The 13,051-nt window shown below is 27.3% G+C and overlaps 1 long non-coding RNA gene across 6 annotated transcripts; it reads right to left on the minus strand.

Moving 5' to 3' along the window:
* Positions 1-4,910: 4,910 nt before the first annotated feature.
* LOC107961668 (uncharacterized) lies at positions 4,911-10,992 on the minus strand. 6 transcript variants are annotated; one of them, XR_005928626.1, is made up of 8 exons: positions 10,805-10,991; positions 10,564-10,692; positions 9,123-9,242; positions 6,403-8,776; positions 5,923-6,040; positions 5,649-5,731; positions 5,350-5,426; positions 4,911-5,168 (listed from the first exon to the last, which is right to left on the minus strand). It is a non-coding gene; the product is annotated as an uncharacterized lncRNA (long non-coding RNA). The 6 variants fall into 6 exon arrangements; XR_005928623.1 differs by having other exon boundaries at positions 6,403-9,242; XR_001701347.2 differs by having other exon boundaries at positions 5,923-6,539; positions 7,978-9,242; positions 10,805-10,989.
* Positions 10,993-13,051: the final 2,059 nt, after the last annotated feature.

A 13,051-nucleotide genomic window follows, 5' to 3' on the forward strand; every position in this document is an offset into this window, starting at 1 on the left:
ATTTCATAGTTTTTGGGGAGATTTGAGTTTTTATTATACCATACGTGATAATTTTTGTATTTCATTCATGAATTTTTTTAGTTGAATTGTTTTCCTATAGATCAAATATATATTTTTTAGTTTCATAAAGCGAATCAATCCAAGTAAAGATAACAAATTTCTAGATAAGTTCAATATGGATATTTTTTTTGAGTTGGAGGATTTGAAAGTTAATACATTTTTTCTGTGTTTTTCTTTTGTAAAAGCTATATATTAGCTGTTTTCTCATTGGCAATAAAGATATGAGAAATAGCTGTTTTTAATTTAAAAACACTTCTATTTTCTTCATAAAGACCCTCCAAATTGTAACCTAGAGTTTTTCAGGTAGATGTAAGTCCCACAATTTCCTGTAAAATTGAGTTTCGGTGTCTGTAAGCAGTAAGGATAACGAAGAAGCAGTAGTGCTGGAGAGGAGTGGCTTTATAGCTAGAGCGAACGGTATACATCCCAGAATGTTTGTGTTGCCACACCAAATATCATCTGCAGCAGTCGAAGAAAGAGGAATATACAGAATCCAATGAATCAAGTCAATTTTCCATGAGCTAGTGTCCGCATTAATTAAATCATCCCAAAAGTTTAAATGGTGCAGGTAACCACTTATCCTGCAAATTGAAACTGACTCACCATTATTGTAAACCATTGATCAATAACCCTGTAGCACTCCAAATGAATCGGCAAGTAGGAGATGGGTTAGTCCCAAGCTGCGAATTAAGAAAATCAGTACTTAGCTTTACGACCTCCGGCAACGGGAGAGGTAGAAGCACTAAGAAGACGCCAACAAAGCAAGGCAATATTGAATTTGCCAAGATCTCGGAAACCAAGGCCACTGGCATTTTTAGGAACACATAACCAGTGCCACCAAACTGTGTCCAAAGGTGACGTGTGTCCAATCTTATATATTCCTTTTTCTATTTTTTATTATTAATTTTAATTCCACTAACTGTTAATGAAATACTTTTCCTTTAAATACCAAGTATATTTATTAGGATTTGGGGAAATATTATAACACACCTCGGTTTGTGAAATACATTCTAAAAGTAGATAACTTTAAAAGATGTATATATTCATCTTAATAGACCCCTTCATCTAACTTAAAATTAAAACCGAATTACCCAAACTAAATGTTAGCGTTGTTTGTACAGTAGGCATAAAAGTACATTTATGAGAAATTAACCACTCCTTCAAGCAAGAGTGAAGCTAGAAAAAAAATTTTAGGGATCGGATAAAATTTTATTTTTTATAATTTATATCTTTATAATTTGTAAAGGATTAAATCAAATTTTTATAATTTTAGGGGGGTCAAAGTGTAATTTTACCTTTATTAATTTAAAATTTTAAAAAAAATTTAAGAGCCTAAAAAATAATTTTACATTTTAGGGGGGCCGGGGCCCATGCCAGCCCCTTGGCTTCACCCTTGCCTTCAAGGTGTGTATCGATGCTGTTTTCTTTAAGGTTCTATCTGCTCTACCTATATTATAGTGTGTAAAAGAGTTATTGACAAATAAACCTCGAGGATATAATGAAACACAATTATTATTTACGTTTTGTATTAACGGAAACAGTTCAATGAACAGAGCATAATAATGATATCAATAAATAGTGACAACTTTTGATTAATAATCAAATGACATAACTTTTGCTTACTTATATCTTTTCATTTGCAACTATAGGAACACTATATATATATATTGAAAATGTTCCACCATATACTATCTATTTGAAGATAAAAATTGATTGTTCAACCTTATTTATATAGTAATAAAAAAATTCCACGGAACAAGGCCTTAGTTGAGAAGAGTTATGAAGAATGTTGAGATTCTACATTTTAATTAGTTGTTTTTATATTTTTTATACAAATTTCTTTAAAAAATTATTTACAAAACTTATAATTTCAAATTTCAAATTTTAAATTTCAAATGTTGCTCATTGATGATGACTTAATTTTATGTAATTGTATTAAAAATCAGATTTGTATATTTATATGACTTTATGTATTTTGAAATATATTTTTATTAATATATTTTATTTGGATATTTTATTTTTTAATTGTTAAACAACTTTTAAATTTTCTAATTAATATTGTTATAGATATTTTTTTATTAAAAGATATTGGTTTAAAATTAAATTTATTATTAATGTTATTATTATTGTATAGTAAATCAATTTTAGTCATTTGTAATCAGTATAACACAAGTTATAGTATTATTAAATTAATATATTATGTTATTATATATTTTATATTATCATTAAAGTTTAATTTTATAGATTTTAATAATTATTAAAATTTATATATTTATTAGACATATATAATTATAATATTATCTTATTTAATTTATATTTTTAAAAATTTATTTCACTTTATAATTTAATATAAAATTTATTATTAATTACTTTTCATATTAATAAAAGTTTCATATAAATATATAATTCTTATGAATTTATTTTCAAAAACTGATCATTTATTTATATTTTATTTTTAAAATAATATCATAAAATTATATTAAATATTAATGTGTATTATGATTGTTCAGTTATAAATTTAAGTTTTGGGTCGAAATTATCTTGGGCTCAAGCCGAAATAGTCTTGAGTTTGAGCTGTTCTGAACTTGGATTTATTACAAGCTTGAGCTTTCTCAGATTCATATTGAAATGGGCAGACTTTCTTGTTCAGGCATATTTTGCCATCTCTATATAGGTGACAAATAAGTAGGCTAATATTGGGTTTACTTTAGACTCAGATTTCTTGGTCTCAAATTTTTTTAGATTCAAGCTTGGATTGAGCAAGGTGGGCTCTAACGAATTTAAATAATTAAAATTTTCAAGTTATAATTATTTTAATTTTAAATTTAATAATTTATTTTACTTTTATACGATGATACAATTCAAAAAAGAATGATATATATATATTTAATAGTCTTTTATATAAAATAATTAAAGTAATTATTGTATGAAGAATTTATTTTTCTATGATATTCTATGAATTGACGAAAATAATATTTTAAAAATTAACATTTATTTTTATCAAACAACATAATTATATTCAACACATATAAAAACATATTAATTTACCAATCAATTTCTATTATAAGCTCAACACTTAAAAATATATTGTAGTAAAAATTCAGTACTTAATTTTTCAGTACTTAATTTTTCAATACTTAAAATTTTAATTTTCAAACACACTTAATTTAAATAAAAAATACTTTTAGGTAATAAAAATTAAATAAAAAGGAAATTTCAATTTGATTTTAATAATAACGAATTTAACTTGTTAACAGAATATATTTTAATAATAACCAAAGTAAACTAATAAAACCTAAAAAAGTTCAAATTCCCTTTTCTTTTGCTAAAATACTAAATAAGTCCTCCGAAAATAATTAAAAAATTAATTAAACTCTTTTCAAAAGTGTAATTTAATTGAATCCTTTAAATTAAGATTGGTAGTTAATTGAGCTCTTTGAATTCATTTTTCCATTGAAACTCTTGACAGACTATAAGTGTTGAAGTGGTTGACGTGGCAAGCTGTGTGGTGGCTGTTAGGGAAAAATAATGATATGGCATGTCAATGTGGAATAAAGATGACATAGAGTGCTTAATTGATATTTATTAATTTGCTAGGGCTTAATTAATTTTTAAGTATTTTACAAGAGCTTAATTGTTTATTCAAATTAAAAATTATTAAAAATTCTCAATTTTTTTAATATAAATAATAAAATATTATTAAAAATTTATAAAATATTATAATAACTATTAAAAATTATAAAAAAATTTATAGAAATATTTTAAAAGTTATAAGTTTCTTAGAAAATTATAAAAAGATAGAAAATAATATAAAACTTATTGAAATTATTTAAAAATTATAAAAATCATAAAAATATATTGCTCTTTTTTTTCCCTCTCTCAAATGGTCTTACATCATACCTCAACTCATCATTATCAACTTCTATAAAATTAACTTTCCTCAATTAAAACATTATCCGTTATTAAGGGTACGTTTGGTTCACTGTAATGGACTAGGACTATAATTGAATAGAGCTGTAATAGAATAAAGTTGTAATGGAATATAGTTGTAATCAGTAATTCAATTGTTCGGTTGAATGGAATGAAATAGAACTGTAATAGAATTCTTGTGTTTGGTTGAATGAAATAGATGTTGTAATAGTATAAGGAAAATGCTTAAATAACCAAAGTGCCCTTAACAGAATTTTTGTAGGTAGATGATTATTGTTATTAAATTTTAATAACATTATTGTTAAATACATTTTAATAAAAATAAAAATAAATAATTTAATCATATTTTAACATAATTATTATTAAATACAATTTAATAAAATAATATATAATTTAATAACATTCTTAATATAATTATTAATAATTATTATTAATAATTTCAATATAAAATTATTATTAAGAATATTTCAATACCTAACATATTTGCTTTAATCTAGCCTCCCACCTGTTCTCTCAAGTCACAATATATAATAATCCTCTAATAACATTTTATTTTAATAGTCAATTTTAATAAAAAAACATATTTTTTATATTTTATTTTATCCTTTATAATAACATGGTAACAACAATTAATTATAAGGTATACTCTTTAATAAATTAATTATTATAGCAATCTTTTGGTGAAATAAATACCTTCAAATTTTACATAAAAGTTACAAAATTTTAGTAACATTAGTTCTTTTCATATGTGAAATAAAAAAATCAAAACTCATAGTCCTTTGTTATTCAAAAACTCATAGTTCTTTATGTTATTCTCGTATAAGAAATAACAAATTCTCTCCATAGCATTGGCTTCTCTTAGAAAGTCAAACTCATATCCGATCTTGATAACACAAAAGATAAATAATTAACAACATGCAGAAGAAAAAAGAAATCCAAATCCAAGTGGAACGATATTCTCAATTTACATAATCTGAAAAATACATAAAAGAAGGATAGATGTGTTTTGCAAGAAACATCAGTGTGAATATAGATATCTATTTTTCCACCTTAACAACAACATCAATCTTATCACCTCTCAATCCTGCTTGATGAGCCTAATTCAGATACGAACATATGTTTAGGTATATCCACTTATCTTATTTCCGGAATCCGAGAGCCCCGCAAAACTGTTAAACCTTATGGTAGCATTAAAACAGCAAATGTGTCATATCCTGCCGTATGTTGGCAAGCATGAAGCTAATTTAATGAAAATGTTTAGCCTTCAAAGATTTTATATGTTTAAATATATAAACCTATACCCTTCCCAGCATGCTTATATAAAACTTCAAGCCAGGTAAAGAAATGAAAAAGTAATACCTGTGCAATTGATGCAGAACCAAGATGATTTACATCAAATTTCTGAAAAATTTCACCCATGCTTCGACCAAACTCCTCTAAAACAAGTTGAACAGCATCAAATGTCTTAACATATATAGAAAACAACACGAAACAAAGCACATTTCTATTAAATTATGACAACCTCCCCTTATAGAGTTCTTTAATGAAGTAATTCAATAACTCATAACATACGAAATAACGTATCCAAAGCCAATTTAATGCATTCGAGTCATGACCAATGTCAAATTATAAAACATAGAGAAATATAATCCACAAACCTTGAAAATTGAAATCAACAAGCTCAAAGCATTCCAGCAAAGGATCCTCAAAAAGAGACCTGCAATACGACTGGTAGATTCCCCTACACACGCAAGTTGCAGAATCAATACAAATATCCACTGAACACAAACAAAAAATAGTAAACCATACAAATAAACAATCAACAAAAAGAAAAGATACTTGAAGAAGAGTTTTATACCTTAAGTTTCTATGATGAAACAAAAAAATAAAAGAGAGCGTAGAAAACTGAGGCATAAAAACAATATCACTAACCTTTCTTGAAAGAAAGGTCAGAATATCCAACCTTTCACGCGGAGATGGAAAATCACAGAAACGGAGGCGATCAAGCCTACTTAGTCTTAGTAATGCAGCATCAAGCAGATCTGGTCTACTGTTTATGAGAAGAATTCAAGTCAATTTTTATTAAAGCCATACAACTCATAAGGAAAACCATGAAATAAGAAACTCATATATTTATGGAAAAACTTGAAATCAAGAAACGTATTCTCTTTTAAAAATTTTGCGCTACTTGAAAAGCTATCTTATTTGGGTATGCATCTCATGTTAAAATCGATCACGTGAAGATAATAACGAACCAAACTCAACATTGTGGGGATTAACCGAAGATTAAGGATAGATACTATCAAAATAATACAATAGGATTCCATGAGAACTAACCTTGTTGCAACAAATACAAATACACCAGTCAAAAACTTCAAAACCATCTAATTGTTATTATCGAAAGTGATTCACCTGGCATCATTTCCAGGCTTCGGAGCAACATTATGGACCTGTCCTATGTTGGCATCTTTATAAATGGGACATGGGCATTGATGCCCTTATTTGAGTCTGTATTCATCCACAGGCATGGTAATAGAGTAGCACATAGCCTAAAAATCATTTTAGAGTTTGAATTAGAAACAAAAATGCATGATATTGTGGTCATTCTAACCCCTTTCAGCATGTCAACTACAAGTAAAATTTGAACTTTCTATTCAAATTCATTCATCAATGGTTGCCAAACCCAATTTAATCCTACACTACATGGTACTTCAAACTACAAATTTTTAGCATATATGATGCATAAAAATTTTGGTCAATATAACAAATCTCAAATTGCAATGCTTTATTGAATAGAAAGAAAATCAAGTAGCTAGACTATGGAAAGAGATAAAAAAAAAGAGTCCAATTTCTACACAAAAAGAATTGAACATCAGCATTCATAACATAAAACAATACTTTTCAGCAAGCACCATATAATTTAATCATTAAAAAAGTCTCTTTTTCTTTGTTAAAAACCCAAAATTTTTCCAATCATTCTCATTTGGCCAACTTTGATTTCTCAAGGGAAATTATTTGATCAATGATTCCACAACCCATTTATAAAGAAATCAGTTGTTAAACTCAAAAAAACGAAAGTCTCCTTTAGACATAGCCAAATACAAGTAATTAACATTTACCAGCTATCAAAGTTGTAAAAGACCCAGAAAAAAATCAAAAATTGCAAAGAAAACAGAGAAAAATAACATTTACAAGCTATCGAAGTTGTAGAAAACCCAAGAAAAATAAAAAATTGCAAAGAAAACATGAGAATTAAAAAAAGAAAAAACCAGAAAAACTCAAATTAGGGCTAGCAGGCCAAAACTTAGAAGCAACAACAAAATGAGTACTCCTCACTACAGCAAAATAGGTTTTTAGCGGCATTTTTTGGGCCTATAGCAGTGCTTATAAGTGCCGCTAAAACTATTTGAAAAAACCCCTAAAAACAACGCCACTAACATTTTGACGCCGATATAGAACATGACCTTTAGCGGCGCTTTTACCACAAACGCCGCTAAAGAACATGACATTTAGCGACAATTTTCCTACAAAGAATGGACCTTTAACAACACTTTTCCCACAAACATCGCTAAAAAATGACCTTTAGCGGCGCTTTTTTAAAAAAACGCTACTATAGAACAGACCTTTAGCGGCGCTTTTCCCACAAACGCCGCTAGAACATGACTTTAAAAAATATTTTAATTAAATAATATTTATTTCTATGATAAATATTATATTATGTTTCATTTTTGAAATTTAAAATTTAAACTATATACTTTTAAGGATTAAAAAAAATATTAATTAAATTAAATTTTCTATTAAAATTTTAACTTTAAAACTAAATATAAAAATTAATGAATTTAAATGTAATACATAAAACATTGATTCAATATGTACTTTAATACATAAAAAAAAAAAACACTGACACACTCACAAAGTATTACTATTTCTAAAACAAAATTCATTAATCAAAGGAAAAAGATTAGAAAAGAAGAAGAAACAATATACAACAGAGGGCTGGTTCAAGCTTAGAGGAAGCCAAAGTATTGCAATGCCTGCATATAACTTAGAGAAGTCCTTTGATGCTTTCAATTTAACCGCAAAAGAATCCAAATCACCGGAACAGAAAGCCAAAGTATGCACCTGTAAGTTAAAAATGCATAGTATATCTGCTCTAGCATTCATTCTTTTAGAGTTACAAAATACCGTATTTTGTCAACAAGTTTAACAGCACAAGTTCATATACTTCAAAGAAAATAAATAGACATTCAACTTCATTAAATGATATCAAGTTCCTCATTTACTAGACCATTTAATTCAGTAGAGCTAAACATATCACATTTTGCTATTTCTATTAGTATGCAATTTAAAATATCATATTTAACTTTAAGCGGTGGGCCTACATTTTATTATTTACAGGAACTCTTACATCAGGTCAATAATGGGGCACAACTAGGATACCCAATTATAAAGATAAAAAATAACTTGATCATCAGATTTACATCAACATGCAGGCCAGAGGTAAATATTATGTTGTCAAGGGCACAAGGAATAAATTAGGCACTAGAACTCTTATCTTTTCTGAGGCACAAGGTGCAAAAATCTTGAGTGAAGTAATGTGCAACACGAATGTGTGTCTAAAAACATGCAAAATGTTTTTTTCTTTATTGGTCTGTATGCACAATTTCTTTGGGTCTCATGTCCATTGTTGAATGCTCAAGTATATAAAAGTAAGTTTGATATTATCCCCTTTCTTACAGGTAAAAGTATCTTAACACCTTTTGATCAAAAAGAAAGAGTGAACCACCTGAAAATTTTAAGTTCATGTCAATATGTCTGGTTGTTTAACCCTAAAATCAACCATAACTTCATTTACAAAAAAAAAAAATTCACGATGATAACATCCATGTTTAAAGCATTTCTGTGCACCTTTCATGATTAAACAACACAAGGTTTTTAGGAATGTAAAGTATAAGAAAGCAAAAATATATATCTATAAAAAAAATAAAAGGAAAAAAGGCAAGCAACAACCAAAGTTGACAACAGAACAACATTAATATACTTCTGAAATTATTATTCCTGTATGCTTTTACCAAGCACTTAGTAATCATAATATAGTTAAGAATATCCACAATAAACATTAATGTTCATACTTGGAGGTCTGGTAGGAGGCTCTGACGTAATATGGAACTTCTTATAATTACGAAGAATTTCACAAATTTCAGCAGGTCTTAACCATCTATGCTGCGCTTCTAGTAAAATCTGTTCAATATCTACAAATCAGGAAACAAAATATAATTAGTAAAAGATTCATTGGCACAAGCAAACATATGACATGGAGAAATAAACCGTGAAAACCTTAATCCATATAAGAGTTCACACCTGTCCAAGAGACAGAGAGACCTATTTTAGCAAAAAGCTTCATTTGTATTATCATTAAATAATATTCCTTACCTATATTCCACTCTCAAAAACTCAAGAAAGTTGGATAATGAAAGATATTCTAACTCAAACCAAGCAAAATTTTATTTGTAATCCAATTGTTAATTTTACATTGGAGCATTCCGAGTGCTTAAAGAGAGATAAAACTGCAAACTGTTCATAATGCATATGCTTCTGTCTGCATAACCTAATTCATTAATTGATATAAATTACAAGAAACAATCCAGAACCCAGGAACATTCTCTAATTCATTAAGCCTATTTGATAAGAGTTTTTTAGCATTATCTCTTCAAAGCTTTCTAAAGTTATAAAATGTGCTCTTACTTCAAAACCAAAGTTAATTGATTTGAAAATACATTCTACTCTTCAATGCAAGCAGAAGAAAGCTTAAATCATCATTAATTCTATCATCTGACAATCAAACACTAAATCGTCGATTTTCCCATATGATATTAAGACCTTCAATGCTAACAATATAACAATTTCTTGCACCCAATCTCAGTAATCCCGTTAAGTTATATATCTAGACTTTAGTTGTAAATCATCCACTAAAACAAACACAATCCTAAAGCGGATCAATATAAAATTAACACTAATGACAATAATGGAATTACGCACAAATTTGAGATTAAAAAAGCATTGATATAGTATGGAAATCTAAACTACTATATCTCTTTAAAGCTTTGTTAAGTTATACAAAGTGTTTTTACTTCAAAACCAAAGTTATCAATATGAAAATGCATTCTACTCTTCAATGCAAGCAGAAGAAAGCTCAAATCATTGTTAATTCTATCACTGGACAATCAAACCCTAAATCATCTATTTCCCTATATGATAATAAGTTCTTCAAAGCTAACAATTAACAATTCCTCCCTCCCAGTCTCAGTAATCAAATTAAGTTATATCTCTATACTCAAACTCCATTTTTCTCAGTAAATAGAATTCAATTATCATCCCTAGGCTTAAACCCCCATAAAACAAACACAATCCTAAAACGGATCAATGTAAAATTAACACTAATGAGAATAACAGAACTACGCGCAAATTTGAGACTAAAAACGCGTGGAAAAGGTACGGAAATCTAAACAAATATATTCTATATAAATATTTCTTTTCTAAAAAGTAGGTGAAAGAGACCGGCAGAAAGCTAACCTAATCGAGGAGCCAAATTGTAGGACGCGCGATCCGCCATGACTAGAAATCTAGAACACGAAAAGATCAAGCGATTTGATTTTTTTTTTCTCAAGGTACACGTTGAATGCTCATGTCCATTGTTGAATGCTCAAGTATACAAAAGTAGGTTCAGATTCAGAAATAAGAAGTGAAGTAAAAATGGAAACAAAAGGTGGGCAAATTTAAAGCAGCAATTGAATAAAAAGAGAACTTTACTCACCACAGCGTCGACAACAAGCATTCCAGTTTCACCTTGCGCAGATGCATGTTGTGCCATCTAGATTAATAAGAAAATAAAATGAGAAATCACTTTTTTACCTAAAACAAGCCACGGAAAGGTCGCAAAAAAGTTCTTGAAAAAAAGAACTAGGAATCTGCTCTATTTCAATTTGGGGATAAAACGGAGCGGTTTTTATAATGTAAAATGATTTTTTTTTGAATTGTTTACCTTTTGCAACTTTTTATCAAAAGCGACACAAAAAATTATTTCATTTTAAACAAAACATGCTGTTTTGCTCTGTTAAAATTTTTTTATTTTGTCTTCTACAAATTATTAGTTAAATAATTTTATAAAATATTTTTAATTAATATTTTTTATTAATTAAATTTTTATAAATAAAAAAATTAAGTACTCTCAAAATAAATATCATAAATTTTGAATAAGAAAATAAATGATTAAATGGCCGTAATTAATTATTAAGTTAGAATTATCCAATGTAAGCAATCAATCTTTCACATATCAAATTTCTATTAAAGATTGAGACATTAATCATGAGTTTTTATTATTCTTTTCCAATCTAATATCTATTTTATTAGAGATATTTTTTCCTAACTAAAATATAACTATTTTGCTAGATGTTTCACTGGGAATAATTTTAGTTTTTGTATTTTTTTTATTTGTTATAATTTGCTCCTATCCAAAATAGATAGTTACTTATCCATATCAATCTGTTACTCATTTATTTATTTATCAATGATTTTTTTAAAATCAAATATTTAAATATATCAAATGAATTATATTAAATATTTTTAAATATAAAAGCATTAACTGATTGTATAAAATTTTATCATTTAACAAATCTCAAGTAAACCTTAAATCCTAAACCATTTAATATATATAAAGTTTATCTATTATCTCTTAAATAATTTAAATTATAATCATAATTTTAATATATTAAATTTAATATTATCTCTTTTACAATTATATAAAAATTTATTTAATATATAAATTAAAAAACACTAATTAATTTAAACCCCAAACCCCTAATCCCTATCCTCTAAACCTTAAATCATAAAACATAAACTATAAACCCTCAACCCTCAACCCTTAACCCTTAACCCCTATCACCTAAACCTTAAACCCCGACCCTTAAATCATAAATCATAAATTATAATCCCTAAACTCATAATCTATAAACCTTAAAATAGTAACTCTTGAACTTTAAACCCTAAATCATATACCCTAAACCATAAACCATAAACTAAAATGATAATTAATTAAATATTTTAAAATTAATACTCTCTCTTTTACGATTATATAAGAAATTATTTAACATATAAATTAAAAAACAATAAGTGATTTACCTAAAAAAATTTAAAATTATTTTAAATAATAGTATTTTAATTTTTTTCATTTTTAACAAATATTTTTCTATGTTTTTTCTTCCAAATTTTTTTTGAAGAATTTAAATATACAATTAAAAATAAATTGTATTTTAATTAATAAAAATAAACCATTTAAATAATAAATAGACAGATAAAATATTTTTTGAGGCGTTTTTCAAAAAGCGCCGCTAATGGTCGACTTATAGCGGCATTTTTCAAAAAGCGTCGCTAATGCTCGAACTATAGCGGCGTTTTTCAAAAAGCGCTGCTAATGCGACTAAAGCTCAACATAAAATGATGGCATTGTGCTTATTTTTTTGTGGTGTTTTTCAAAAAGGGCTGCTAAAAACGCCGCTAAAAACCTGTTTTTGCTGTAGTGCCTCTTTGAAGAATTGGTGGTTACTTTCAAAGGAAAAGAGGAGATTTTTTGTAATTAAATTTGAAGCTTTTTAATCTCTCTAGTGTTATTCTTAGCCATGACTGGACATTTAAGTAAGCTATCAGATCAAGAAAAAAAAAACCACAACAGACTCTATTTAAATTGGTAGAGAGGAAAACGAAAGAAACAATGGAACATTGAAAAGATTTACTTGAAGAAGACTCCGATGGAAGGAAGCAAAATCTACTCAAATGGATAACAAAAAGAGAAGAAAAAATTTAGGCTAAGAAAAATTTGTAGAGAGGAAAATGAAAGGAACAAAGGAAGAGAGGAAAATGTTTACCAGAAGGAGATGAGTGAGAGGAGTGCTATTGGTTGGAGTTTAAAGAAGAAAGGAAGGAAGGAATGTGAGAAATTGAGGAGGGTAAAATTAGGGACATGAATGATTTTCTAAACAAGGAATGAACCATTCTATGGGGAGGA

This window comes from Gossypium hirsutum, chromosome A06 (genome assembly GCF_007990345.1).
Source record: "Gossypium hirsutum isolate 1008001.06 chromosome A06, Gossypium_hirsutum_v2.1, whole genome shotgun sequence".
Taxonomy (NCBI): domain Eukaryota; kingdom Viridiplantae; phylum Streptophyta; class Magnoliopsida; order Malvales; family Malvaceae; genus Gossypium; species Gossypium hirsutum.